Source organism: Trichosurus vulpecula, chromosome 3 (genome assembly GCF_011100635.1).
Source record: "Trichosurus vulpecula isolate mTriVul1 chromosome 3, mTriVul1.pri, whole genome shotgun sequence".
NCBI lineage: Eukaryota > Metazoa > Chordata > Mammalia > Diprotodontia > Phalangeridae > Trichosurus > Trichosurus vulpecula.
Genome location: NC_050575.1, coordinates 427,726,414 through 427,741,412, shown reverse-complemented (window position 1 = coordinate 427,741,412; position 14,999 = coordinate 427,726,414).

Below are 14,999 nucleotides of genomic sequence, written 5' to 3'. Positions count from 1 at the left end.
CCTTTCTGTAAATAAGGCTAGAGTCACTGAATAACAAGCCTTATATTTAGCATTTATAAATGTGCCATGGTAGCCCACATTCTAATGGGCAGACAATATGCAAACAGCTATGCACATTCAAGTCATGTATAGGGTACGTCAGGGGGAAGTCTCCAACATTGAGGAGAGCCAGCATGAGCTGAGTGAAGATCCAGCCAAGGAAGCAGGAGAGACATTTCTGAAAAGAAGGAGGAATAGAGGATAGTAGCTAGCAGGAAGGGGTGGATCAAGGTAAAGGCCTTTTGAAGGATGAAGGAGATATGGGTGTATTGCTAGGCAGTAGGGAAGTATATGTGGGCAATGGCCTGAAGAATAGGTGATGGTGGGGGTAAAGAAAAGGGAGAGGTAATAAGGCAGAGGGAAACGTGGTTGCTTGAGAGGGGAACAGAGAGAATCAGCCATTGCAGGACCTTCAACAATATAGTTAGACCTAAGCTTCAAATTGAGATGTTCTCTGCATCCTAGCCAGACCCCTTGATCTGTTAAATAGGTCTGATCAAGTTTAATTTGCTATGGAGAAAACATTTGATGAAGTGTGAAAAGCTTTGAGCTTGGGGGCAGGAGACATGGGTTCATCTGGGAGATAATTGATAAAGAGCATTGAACTAAATCTAACAGGATGTAATTCAGTAGAAGTAAATGTAAAGACTTCCACTTAGGTACAAAAAATCAGTTTCACAAGTGTAAGATGACAAAGGCATGATTTGGCAACATTCTGAAAAAGATCTGAGTGTTTTAGTAAATTGCAACCTCAGTATGAGACAGCGTTGTGGTATAGCAACCAGCAGTCTTGGCTTGTATTAAAAAAGACATAGCTTTTAGGAATAGGCAGGCAAGAGTCCTGATGGACTCTGTCTGCCTTGTCAGGTCTTATTTGGAGTATGGTCCCATGGTTTAAGAAGATTCCTGATAAACTGGAAGGTGCCCATAGTAAAACAGGATGGTGAAGGGCATGTCATGAGGTCTGGTGGCAGGACCTGGAAGGTTTAGCCTAAAGCAGCTCTGTGGGGGGTGGAGGGGAAGGCCATGATAAATATTCAGGTATATGAAGGGTTGTCTTTTGGGGGAGGGATTGTCTTCTGTTTGATTCCAGAAGCAGTAGGAAAGTGTTAAAAGGCCTCTGTGGACTTGGCATCAGGAAAAGCTTCTTAACAATTTAAACTGTGTGAAAGTAAAATGACCTACCTTAAGAGGTGGTGGGTTTCCTCTCCTTGGAGGTTTCAAGCAAACTGGATGACCACTTGTAAGCTGGAGTGGGGATTCCTTTCCATGTATTAATTGGACTAGAAAATAGATGCTGAAATCCCAACTCCAAATTTTGTGGTTCTGTGAAATCCCACCTTTTACTAGCATTTACTAGCTGTGTATCCTTGGACAAGTCACTTAACTTTTGTAAGCCTCGGTTTCCTCATTTGTAAAATGTAGATAGCATTACCTCACAAGGTGGTTGTTTGGATTAAATGGGAATCAATTGTGTAAAATGCCCAGAAACTTTTTGAAAACTTGAAAGCCTCGTACAAATGTCTTCTGATTTGCATTTGAGTTATAACATCGGAAACATCTCTATTAGGCAACTTCTCCTATGGTGGTGGAATTAGGACACTGCACAAGAGATATGAAAGAGGAACTACTCAATTTCAGCCATTCATCTGTGCATATTTAGGGTTAGGGTTAGAGCGCATTTCATCCTGGAAGCTCTGCCCGAAGGAAGGTAAATTTTGATGGCTGAAACCTAGCCAGATATCTTGAGGTTTACAAGCTAGACTTCTTTCCTAAAACCCAAGCCTTAAATCCAATTCGCTCTGGCTCTCATTGATTGGCCAGCAATAGATCCCAGCCCAAGCCCCACTTAGTGGTCATTTTTTGTACCCTGATGCCTCAGAGTGAATGTAAATAATATTTGTTTCTGTTTTGGCCAGAAACCTTGAGGGTCTTCGCCTCCCAGTTTGTTTGTTTTGACTAGGTAAAAGAAGCAGCTCTATGCCTCATTTCTTACCTGGCCTTAATCACTGAATGGGTATTGCCTCAGTCAAACTGAGACCTGTTAAAGACCTTAGCTTAAAAAGGCCAAGGTCTACCACTGCATCCAGGGCCATCTCCAGTCATCCTGATCTATATCTTGCCATTGGACCCAGATGGCTCTCGAGGAGAATGTGAGGCTGGTGATTTTGCATAGCCCTCCCTCACTTAAATCCACTTTTAATCACTCACTTCTGAGTGGAGTTTAGCACTATGGGTTCAACTCTATCGAGAAGTGAGATTGTTGCTGAGAATGGGGTGTGGATTCCCCCAGATAGATCAGGCATCCAGACTGGGTGAATACGCATCTTGAAATGTCTCTTCATGTCCAAAAATCAAAGCCTTTTACTGAAATACCAGGCTTATACAAAAAAAGAGGGATCTTAATTTCTGCTTGGGTGTTTGTGGGTTGGGAGCTCTCGCCACTTCCTTAGTGCCCCTTCCTGACGTAGACATGGCCTTGGGTTCTCCAAAGCTCTCTGCGGGTCCTGAGGCTATTGACCCACAGACAACATGTCCATCTGGCATTGCACCTGATGAAATAGCCATTGTGGTACAAACAAAACAACCCCACCCTATATTAATGAGTGGCCGGTGAGATAAATATGAGTGGAAGTATTAGCTTGTATGGGCAGCACTAGCAGTGCTGATATGGATAGAGCATTGGGCCTGGAGTTAGGAAGACCCAAGTTCAAATTCAGCTTCAGGAACCTACTAGCTATGTGACTCTGGGCAAGTCACTTCACCTTTGTATGCTTCAGTTTCCCCAATTGTAAAGTGGGGGTATCACCTACCTCCCAGCGTTGTTGTGAGGATTGAAGGAGATGAAATTTGTAGATACTTAGGGCAATGCCTGGCACATAGTAGGCAATACTTGTTTCCTTCCTTCCTGTAAGCTTTGGTGTTGGTGTTAATGTCATAGAATTCTAGAGCTGGATTGATTCTTAGAAGACATCTACTCCACCTCTCTTATGAGAAATCTGCCCTAGAGAGACTGACTCGAGATCATACTTCAAGTTGGTAGCAGACCCAGAGCTGGTATTCAGACCTGGCTCCTAAAATATTTGTTCTCTCTTTGGGTCCCCTGGGAGGCTCTGTGTTGGTAGCCTGACTGGATGAATCCAGCACTTGGCACAGTGCCTCAGGCGTAGGAGGCACTTAATAAATGTTTGTGGGCTGACAGACTGACTGAGTGACCCACTGAATTCATGTGTTGAATTTGCTGCTCCCAACTCTGAAACTTTGAGCTTTGGATCCTCAGGCTAGATCTGCAGGTCAGCCAGCTAGTGAGAAAAGCTGTCCTATGGATGGGGGATTTACTCTGTTCTCTGTGGTCCAGAAAGCTGAACACATCCAGGCTTCAATTCCATCCCACTGAAGCACTGAAACCGCCCTTGCCCCCATGAAGTGTCCATTCTAAAGGCGGGATACAACAGGAACACCTGGAAATAGAGCATAGAAAATGTGATCTGTAAGGGGGATAGGGGTGGGGACTAGTGAGTGGATCCAGGAAGGCCTCGTGGAGGAAATGGCAGCTGAACTTTGAAGCTTTGAAGGGAGCTAGAGATTCTTCTAATTGGACGTAAGGAGAGATGCATTCCAGGTGCTCGTACAAAGACGTGGAGGAGGCAGGTGGAGTGTCATAATAGGAATGGCTAGCAGACCAGTTAGACTGGATGGAGAATCTGTGCCAGGCAGAGGAGTTTGGATTATTTTTCCCCCAAGGCAATTGGAAGTCATTTTTGAGTAGGAGACGTCACATAAATCTCTGTTTTATGAATATCATTTAGCTTTGTAGTAGATGTATTGGAGAGCAAGAAGAAACATCAGAAGACTATTGCAATAATCCAGGCCAAAGGCATGGAAGGTCTGAACTAGGGTAGAGGCTGTGTGAGGACAGAGGAGATGGAGGTCACACTGAGGAGGAAGAACAGGGTTTGGGGTTGTTAGGTATAGGGAAGGATGGAACTATGGAAGCTGATGACCCGATGAAGGAGTTTCAGAGTTCATGAACCTGAAAGTGGTGCCTTTGTGGAGGATGGTCAAGGGTGTAACCCATCTCTGTGTGAAACTGGAGTGAAGAAATAGGTTCTAGGAATGAAATTGGCTGAGGATCTGGGAAGACGGGATACTTGAGGGAAGATTGCTAAGTGTGTTGAAGTCCTCTAGTGCAAGGGATGCAGTGTCGACAGGAGGAAGTTGGGTCTCAGTGAGAGCCAAAAAATAGATGGAGTGAAAAATGAAAGGCAAAAACAAGTCTGATAGGGAGTAGGCATTCCATAGAGCACAGTGCACGGAGACATGGCTCCAAGCTCAATGTAAAGCTAGTGGGCAGGATGGGACTGGGGTCTCCAATCACAGAGAGAAGGGGGCTCCTCTGAGAAGAGTCGATTTCTCCCCCTGATTCTCAGGCTCAGCCACTGATAGTCAAGTGAGAAGGTGATTTTAGGGCTTTCTTCTCAGGGTTGTTGTGAAGATCAAATAATCATTGACAATAGTAGGCCCTTCATAAATGCTAGTTTCCTTCCTACCTCAGATACAGCATAATACTCAGTAGTATGTACAGTAGGTGCATTAGAAAAATACACAAAATTCTGAGTGAAGCCTGCATGGAAGATCATTATCTCCACAATATTTGTCCATCAAGTTGCTGGTCAACGGGGCAGTTTCTGATCACCCGGAATATGCCTGTGTCTACTAAAACGTTAGTACTGTGAGGGCAAGGTTTCGCTTAATAGAACTTTACAACCTGCTTCCTGCATGCCAAGCACTGTGCTAGGGACACAGAGCTGTCCCTGTAGACAGGTAAGCCATCATTACCACCTGGAACATAGTATACATTTCTCTGCTGGGGCAGGACCGCTGGAATGAGAAGCCTACGCTTCCTCTTTTTAAAACCCTTTTTAATGTAGCCTTAGTTTCCATATCACCTTCCTTCCTAACTCTCCCTTTTCTGTCCCCTCCCCAGAGAGTCATCCCTGGTAACTAAGTTGAAAAAGAAGGAAAAGAAATGGTTGGAAAATATCAACCAAGCTCAAGCACGGCTGATCCACATGCATACCTCTGCCAACAGGGAAGGGAGATGCCTTTTCTTGCTTTTAGCGATGTGTATTTTTTCAGCTCTCCGGAGGTCAGGCTTGGTCATTAGCCACAAAAATTAAATAGTATTCACTTGACTTTCTTTTTAGAAGGCTCCACTCAATAATAATGTTTTATGTTATTTTATATTATTTTACAAAGTGCTTTGAGATTGCAAAGCACTTTCCTCACGACAACCCGGGTGCTATTATCACCCTAATTTTACAAATGGGGAATCTAAGGCACAGAGCCGTTAGGTGACTTGCCTGGTGACACACAGCTCTTAGCATCTGAGACAGGATTTAAACTCAAGTCGTCCTGAGTCCAAGTCCTGTGCTCTAGCCATTGTACCACCAAACTGTTCTTTGAATATTATACCTTTCGAAACCCATTGGGTTACACTTTGCTTCCTACATTCTGAGCCCCAGGCCTATAGGACCAACATAGCTTTTAAAGAGCATGAGTCGGAACAGGGTCCTCGGCTAACCCGTGGACTATTCCTAAAGTTAATACTCTGCAGAGAAACAGTGTCATATAGCATTGGGTTAGGTTCCCAGGCTAGCCCAGGTAAGCCTATTCGTGATGAACCTAAAGCGTCAGCCATTATGACTCTACCAGATCATTGTGTAATTATGTGACAGAGACATCCTCATCCCCGACATTGGAATACTGGTGGGGTGTCGGGAAGACGAAGAAGAGAGACTGGAGGGTACTCAAAGGCCTCCAGTCCAAACTGGACCCCCCAAAATTCCCTCTAAACTAGACCAAACAAGTGACCAGCCAGCCATTGCCTGAAGGTCTCTGGGGAGGTGGACAGTTACCTCAAAGCCAGCCCATTCATTCCACTTTGGGACAGCTCCAATTGTTAGCTGGCTTTTTTCTGGTGTCAAGCCTCTATCTTCCTTTTGGTAACTTGTAGTCACTGCTCTTGGTTCTGGCCTCTGGGGCCAGGAAGGAATAAACCTAGACTCCCTTCCAAAAAGCAGTCCTACAGACATTCAATCGGGATCAGTCAGCATCAGCTTGCCATGTGCCAGGTGATGAGAATACAGAGACAAAAACAAAAGCTTCTATTCTAATATGGGAGACACTACACAGGCACACAGACACACACAGACACACACACACACACACACACACACACACACACACACACACACACGCCCATGTAGCATGGGGCCCCAAAGCCTCTCGGTATGAGACTCATTGGTAGAAACCAGTGCCCCCTTCAGGCACTCCAGGCTTCTGGCTTCCAGCTTGGAGAGAGGATGGCAAGCCAAGCCTTCTTCTGAGACTGGGAAGAAGCCAACAAAAGGGGCTGGCAGCTTCCCTCTCACCCCTACCCCCAGCTTGCTCATTAGAGACTGGGGGAAATTTGCCCTTGAGTGGGATCTGAGAGCTGAAGTACCTCCTCCTGATGGGAAGATCTTCACTTTGCATCATCTGGTACATATTCTCTTATGTACACCTTCTCTGATTTCTCTTTTGCTATCAACATGAATAAATATTACTTTGCTATTTCTTAAGTCTGTTCATTGTGGAACTGGAGTTTGGTGGGAAAGAGGTCAACCCTTGGATATAAAGCTTGGGTCCTCCTTTCCCCATTAAAGAAATAGAAATCAGAAGTTCAGCTTGAACCTGAAAACCACAAACCTTGGACGAATATTTAAGGGAGCAGACAGATATAACTCGTGCCTGTAGAGTGGCCAAACTTCTGGCCTCAACCTCCTGCTTCCCATCCTGGCAGGAATTAGTATCCCTTGAAGAAGTATCAGGATAAGAAGAGGTTTGAGATGTCTAGGCTTTGTCCCTTTGATCCACAGAATCTTCCCTGCTACGTGAGGGGAAACCCCTCACTACATACAAAACAAACAGAAGGTTCCCTTGTGTATGTGTATGTGTGTTGGGAGTGGGATGGCAAGTGGAGGCGGGGAGCCCTTAATAGCTGTGGAAACTAAGAAAGGCCTCAGGAGGAAAAGGTAGTGTTTGAACTGAGGCTTGAAGGAAAGCTGGGATTCCAACGGGGAGGGACTGCATTCCAGGCCTGTGGGTGGTTAATATCCTCATATGGGAGAAACTGAGGCTCAGAGAGTTTAGTGTTCACCCAGGGTCATGCTGCTAGTGTCAGAGACAGGATTTGAACCCAGGTCTCTTAGACTCTCAGTCCCACATTCTGTCCACTGCTGCTGAGAAACCTCTAGGTACCAGCTGGCTGGGGATGGAGGCAGGGGTTGGAGGGATGGAGAGGAGCAGGGGGGTTGGGCTCCTGTGGCTGACGTCTATAAAGGTCAAATTTAAGTGTACAGCCTGTGGCAGACGCTGAACGAGTGTTTGTGGAATGAATAAGTGGAGTTTGCGTAAGCCAGGGACTGCCTGTCCTTTAGTGTGATTGCAAAGGAAAGAAAGCTGGGGGTGGGGGTGTTTAGTTTCTCAACTGAAGAAACAGAGCCATGGCATCCTGTCTCAGTTGGGTCTGTGCCCTCAGATGGGTGTCCCAGGCTCATGAGGATGGTGACGTCCTTGAGCTGGAATTGATGAAACCAGGCAAAGTCAGCTCATCCTGGGCTGAGTCCTTGTTTGGGTGCGGCAGTGTGGTTCAGTGGAAAGAGCCCTTGATTGATGTCAGAGGACTCAAGTTTGAATTCCTGCTCAGCAGCTTACTCTCTGTGGGACCCTGGGCAAATCTTTGTTCCTCAGTTTCTTCCTCTGTGACATGGGGGCGGGGAGAGTAGATGGCCTCTGAGGCCTCTTCCAGCTCTTAATTTATGGTCTCTTGGGGTTTCATTACAGCTCCAAAGCTGGGAGATATCTTAGAGATCCTATCTTCTAACGCCCACCCACCCCATTGGCATATTAAGAAGCTGAGGCCCAGGGAGTTTAGTGACTTTCAGAGTTGGAATTTGAACCCAAGGCCTCAGACTCTAGTGCCAGGACACTTCCCATTGAACCACAGCTCCCTCTTTGGCTGTAATTCTGTCAAGTCCAAGGCAGGAGCCACTAGGTCCATTTGAGCATCTGATGGCAAGAGTGTCCAGAGGAGAGAGACAGAGGCTGCCCCGCCTGAGTGGCTTCTGGGCTGTCTGCTTCTGCCCACTGCTGCCAACCCATCCGGTTGCAGTCTTTTTCTGGATTAGTCCTCACCTGGCCCAGAGGGAGGCAAGCTAGGGAGTCATGGGCCTGAATTCTTGATATGAGGATGATGGAAGGAGCTTGGTCCAGCACCCATGGGTCTGGACCTTTGAGCCTGCTCCTCCACCTCCTGGGCCAGATGTAGGCTGTTGACTGAGGCTGTGTGCAAACCAGGCCTCTGGGTGAATGTCAGGAGAGTGTTGCATCAGTTGTTTGGGCTGCCCAGGCTGTGGAACAAGTTCTCCTGGTCTGGTCCTAGGTCTTTGGTTTGGGAAAGAGGAAGGAGGATCTTGCACAGCTTTCCAGCTGCCACTCATGCTCTGTGGGCCTTTGGGTATTCCAGATTAATTCCACAAGCCTTGGAGTGCCTGGCAATGTGTACTTAATGAGGAAACTGAGGACAGTGACTGGCCCTTGGTCACACAACTAGTATCTAAAGCAGGACTCGGGTCAGCTTTATCCACCCCGCAATCTAGCTGTCTCAAGACTCGTCCCCTATGTTTTTAGAGATGAGGCCACTGAATCCCGGAGAGAAGTGATTTACCTAAGGTCACTCAAGCAGGAAGTACTAAGCGGCAGATCAGGGATCTGATCCCAGACCCGTCTCTCCACGTCCAGTTCTATACATGCTTCAGTCTCGTTTATGGGGCCTAGGGCTGTCTCAGCTGTCCCCCGGAGCCTGCATCCCCACCCCACCCCCTCCACCCTCTTCCAGCCATAAGCCTGCTATCAATAGAGTCCTGGTAACCCTCTTAATAATGCCTGGGAGCTGGAGCCGGCTGGGGATGCTCTGCCTTCTGGTCCCTTCCCCTCCTCCCCCGCCCCGCGGCTGGCGGGATGCCCCAGGCCACCCACCCTTTTGCGGCTCGATCTCTCCACGTGGGGTTTACTGTCCCCACGTACACACACGTACCCACCGTGAGGGCCGGATCTCAGGCTGCAGGTTCCCCGGAGGGGAAAAGGCAGGCTCAGAACTGCGGGGGAAGCTGATTGGCTGGGAGGGCAGTGGTATGAGCTGGGGGCCCGCCTTACAGGAGGCCAGGCTTTGGAAGGGGAGGGAGGTAAGCTGGACTCTATTGCTTAGCTATGGAAACCAGCTTCTCTCTCCGCATTGGGGGGAAATGGGGCGGCACAGGAGAGGCGGAAGGGTCAGCTACAAGAACGAAGGGTTCTAACTAAGCCTAACCCTAACCCTAACCCTAACCCTAAATGCTCACGATTCCTCTGCGGGCCCCGGCGGGTGCGGGGTGAACCAGTGCATGGAGGAGGGAGGCAACCCAGGCGTCCCGCAGAGCATGAATGAGTGCGTGCATGATCGCACGAACGCAGGGATGGGTGGACCGGTGGGTGAGTGGGTGGGTGGGTAGATGGATGAATGTACAGACAGATGGACGGACGGACGGACGGATGGATGGATGGATGGACGGACGGTGGGATGGATGGATGGATGGTGGGATGGATGGATGGATGGACGGACGCGGGATGCATGAATGGATGAGCCAACGAGCGTTCATTAAGTGTTTACTATGTGTCAGGCAGCGTTCTAAGCGCTGGGGCTGAAAAGACAAAAGCGAGACATTCGCTCCTTCTAATAGGAGAGACCACCCAGAGAAGGGGAGTGGCGGCCAGGGGAGGGAGTGTGAGTTTGGGTAGTTCCAAGGCAGTGAGTGGAGGAGCCTCTGGGCAGACCACTGACACGCCCTATCAGAAGCCCTGGTAGAGTGTTGGATGGTTTGCAGTTCCCATAGATAGAAGTGGGGGTGGGGGGAAGGGGGGATTGTGGGGAGGAGGGATGGATACAAGGCGGAAGACCGGCTGCAAAAACCGATCCAGGTGAACGCACGGCCCTGTCTTGGGATCCCAGAGGTAGTTTGATTTTACCAATCAAGACAGCCGAGTTTCGGGGAGGGGATTCCAACACCCCCACCCCGAGCGGGCGCTGTTTCTGGATAATGGCCTGGGAATAAGGCAAACTAGGGCTGGGATCCGGGATTTACATCCTGGTCCATCAACATGTGTTAAGCGCTTCTGTTCGTGCCAGACGCCGATCTAGAAGCTGAGGTTACAAAGAAAGGCAAATAATCCCTGCTCTCCAGGAGCTCTCCTCGCGGGGGAGACAACAAGCAAAAGTCTATGTACGAACGAGATCGTGCAGCCTAAATCAGAGACCGTGAATGAAGGGAAAGCGCTAGCACCGAGGGGAGTCAGGACAGGCTTCCTGCAGAAAGTGGGATTTGAGCAGGAACTTGAAGGAAGCTAGGGGCAGGCAGGAAACAGAGATGAGGAGGAGGAGCCCCCCCAGGCCTGGTGTGCGGTATGGGGGTGTGTGTGTGTGTGTGTGTGTGTGTGTGTGTGTGTGTGTGTGTGTAACAGCAAGGAGGCCAGTGTCACTGGATCACCGAGTACGTGGGGATGGGGTGGGGGGCGGGCAGGTAACGAAGGGCTTTAAAAGTCGAACAGACGGCTTTGTCTTTGATCTTGGAGGCAATAGAGAGCCTCTGGAGTTTCCTAAATGGTGGGTGCTACTGCTGGTGGTAGTGGGCTGACATGGTCAGACCGAGATCACTTTGACAGCCGTGTGGAGGACAGACTACCTAGGGGGCTCCTGCGGTAGTCCAGGCTTGAGGTGATGAAGGCCTGTGCCAAGGTGGTGCCAGTGTCAGAGGAGAGCTATTATGAAGGTAGAAATGGCAAGACTTGGGCATAGATCGGACACCTCCCCCTCCCCTTTCCTCCCTTCCACCCACACATAGAAAGAGTGAAGAATTAGGGAGGATGCCTTGGTTGGTGACTGGGAGGCTTTCAACAGTAATGGGAAGTTAGAAAGAGGGGAGTTTGGGGGAGGAAAATATGAGTTCAGTTTTGGACTTGTTCAGTTGAAGATGTCTACAAGGCATCCAGGTCAAGATGTCCAGTAAAGAGGTGGAAATGCAAGGCTGGAGGTCGGCAGTAAATATGACCTGGATGGATGGAGCATCATCGCAGAGCTGTAACGGTTGGCTGGACCAGGAAAGGCCTCCCTGAGAAAGGAGGAGTTTGGGGAAAAGTCAGGGATTCTAAAAGACAAGGGGTAGGGGCGTGGGGGAGGAGCATGCATTCCCGGCCTGGGGCTGCCAGGGAAGAGCCCTGGAGACTGGAGGTGAAGCATCATGTGTGAGAGCAGCAAGAAGGCTTGAGAGTGCATGGGAAGGGAAGAATGTGGGAGAAGACTGGAAGGGTAGGAAAAAGCTGAGAGAGAGGAGTTTTAAATGCCAAACAAAGGAATTTGATCCTAAAAATGTTAAGGAACATCCAGAGTTTTTAACTAGGGGTGACATTGTCCGACCTCTTTGGAGGATGGGCTAGAGCAGGAGAGCCTTGTGTCAGGCAGACCTACCAATAGCTACTGTCATAGTCCAGGTGTGAGTGATGGGGGCCTGCACCAGGGTAGGGGCAGGGTAAGTGTAGAGAAGGAGCCATAGTCAAGAAATATAGGGGAAAAAAAAGAATGACAATTTGGAAACTGACTGGAGTTGGGGAGGTGACTGAGAGTGAGGAGCTAAGGATGTCACCAAGGTTGCTAACCATCCACTTGAACCCTCCCCCGAACTAGTGACGGGGAACAGTCTCTGAGAACCCCCTTGAATTCTCCTTGAATCTTCCCACTAGATCTGGCCTTCACCTGAGGCCATAAGCCTTTCATTACCTCTAGGCCCAAATCTCTAACTAGGGTAGCCCTCTGTTGTCCAGCTGCTTCCCACCCTTGATCCCATCAAAATCCCATTCTCTTGTTTCCTAGAGCACACCTCTAGTCACCCCAGTCCCATCAAGATCCTCCTTAGACTCCTCCTCAAGAGCCTTCGTAAACCCCTCCTCTAGTCACCCCAGACTACTTGGCCACCCCAGATCCCTCCCACAATCTTCCTGTATATAAGTCTCATCTTGCCTCATGAAGGCGCTCAGATTCAGTCTAGCTCAGCTCAGATGGATCTGGCCTGCTGGCATCAGCGTCACAAATCTACCCAATATGGCAAATCTTTAATAAACTTTAATAAACTAAATTTTTTCTTTGGCTGTGAGAAAGCTTGAGTCAAATTCATTTGGTAGGGCTTGGTGTATTGGTATTTTGGGGTCTCAAACACCCCTAAAATCATATGGTTCCCTGACCTCATCATTTTGGTAAACCCCAACACTAGGACCAAAGGAAAACAAAGACTTGGGGACACAATGAAGGACATTTTTCTATGACTTTTTCTAAGGTGCCTATTTTTATTGCCTCCAAATTCTTCCTTTGGTGGCAGAGAAGTAATCCTTCTGTACCAGGCCTTCAGGAGCTCCTTAGAGCCTGTCAAGAATAAATGCCCAACAGAGAAAATAGCTTGGAGTAGGATTCTTGGGGACTTCTGCATTGTGGGGAATGTTATCTGTGAGCCCTAGGCCCTGGGTCCTGGGTCCTTGTCCAGGACCCCAGGCTGTGACGGTAGAAAACAGTATCATAATTTCTATGGGATGCAACCCTGAAATCACTAAATGGAAGGTGTTCAAGAAATAACAGAATTGCAGAGTCTAAAGAGACATGAGCAGCCATTGAGTCCAACCAGTACCAGAAAGAAATTCACACTCTGCCCCTGAGAGACCCATGGCCTCATTTCACTTTTGAATAACTGATTATTAGGAAGTAGATCCTGATACCAAGCCTAAATTGGCTTTTTGGCTACTTTCACCCATTGTGGCTGGTTATGCTTCTCTGTGGCGAAGCAGAAAAGGCTAACCTTGAAAATAGCTCTCATATCTCTCTTAAGTCTTTGCTCCAGGAAAAATATTTCTAGTTCCTTCAGTGGAACCTCATACATCATGAGCTTAAAGACTTTTTGCATCCTGGTTGCGCTCTGTACGTTCTAGCTAATCTGTGTCCTTCTTAAACCTCCATGCCCAGAAGAGGTCTGACAGGAGCAGAGCACTGTGGGATTATCACTTTTTAGCCCTGGAAGTTATGCCCCTTTGAATATAGCCTAAGACCTCATCAGCTTTTCTGACCACCACAACACATTGGTGTGGTTTGGGTTGCTGGGAACCCTGAAATGTCAGGTTATAGAGCAGTGTCTACCTGGAATAAATTCACACTCAAACCTTCTTCCAGTCAGGGGCAAGATTCTTAGATAATTTGCAATTTAATGGGGGTGAGACTGATGCTTATATACAAAAAGGGACAGTGTGGTAAGTAGTCTGGGGTGGGCCAGTTGCAACGGTGAAAGGAATAGCAAGTAAGCTAATTAAGTGATCTAGATGGGTTGGGGTGGACCAATTGCTTTGGGTGGAGTCCAGAGATCTGGGCTGCTAAAATGTATAAGAAAATCCAGGGACTGGGTTGCTTTCAGAGACCTGGTCTTTTCCTTTTAGGGGTCCAAGTCCCATCACGCCATCACCATGGCTCACTTATATGAAGCTTGTAGTCCATTATTATCCCCAGATCCCTTTCAGAACAACAAATGTTAATACATACTTCCCCCATTTTGTACCCAAGTGCAAGATGTTCCATTTATCTCTATTGAATTGACTGTTTTGAGATTCAGCCCAATTCTCTCGTTTGTCAAGATCTCTTTGGATCCTGAATCTGGATCCCTCCGTGTACCCCCTCCCCCTGATGAGGGCACAGTCTCTGGGAACCCCTTGCACCCTTGAACTCTCCTTGAATCTTCCCACTGGACCTGGCCTTGGCCTGAGGCTATAACCATTAAGCCCAAATGCCTACCTTGCCCAGTCCTCTCTTGTCCAGCTGTTTCCCACCCTGAATCCTGTTTCCCATCCTTAATCCTGATCAAAATATCTATACCCTAGCTCAGCTACCCCAGCCCTTGATGGGTTGTCATTTCCATATAGCCTTCAGCTATTTCCCCCACCCTGGAGTCTGACCTCATCCCAGTCCCTTCAGGCTCCTCCTTAGACTCCTCCTTAAGTCCCTCCCTAGACCCCTCCTCTGGTCACCCCAGACCACCCCTCAATCCCTCCCACAATCTTTGTGTATATAATCTCCATTTTGCCTCCATGAAGTTGGTCAGATCCAATCTAGCTCAGATTGATCTGGCCCGCTTTCCTTACAGGCATCGCAAGGGGGGGGGGATCTCTTGGGGCAGGCCTATTTGGCTAACTCTCAATAAACTTTGTCTTTTCCCTCGGCTGAGAAAGCTTGAGTCGAATTCTTTCGGCAGGACCCGGTGTGTCGGTACTTTGGGGAGTCGAGCACCTCTCACCCCAAACCCTCTTCACCCCCATCAGATGGGCAACCTACTATCTGAGATGGGCCTCATCCTCACCCGGCTGCAGCCCTCACAGACAGCCAATTACTATACATAAATAAGAACCTTAAGGACCTAGAAGGGAGGTAACTACATAACGACAGGAGGAGTTAAACAAGGTTGTAAAATAGAGCCTTGGGAGAAGAGTCTAAAAAACACGGTTGTATATGGTGGGTGGGGGTTAGGCTATGAGAAGCTTTAAAAGCTACATGGTGGCGGTGGTGAGGAGTTATATTTTATCCTGGGGCATTAGGAAACCTGGGGAGTTGGTTAAGAATGGGAGACTCAGGTCAGATCTGTGCTAAATGAAAAGTCACTTTGGTAACAGTGTGTAGGATGGATAGAGTGGGGAGAGATTTGAGGGAGGGAAACTATTTAGGAAGGCAGTAGCTGTCTGTGTGAGTGGGAAGAAGGGGTTGGATCGCAGAGACATTGTGAAGGTAACATGAGCGACATCTG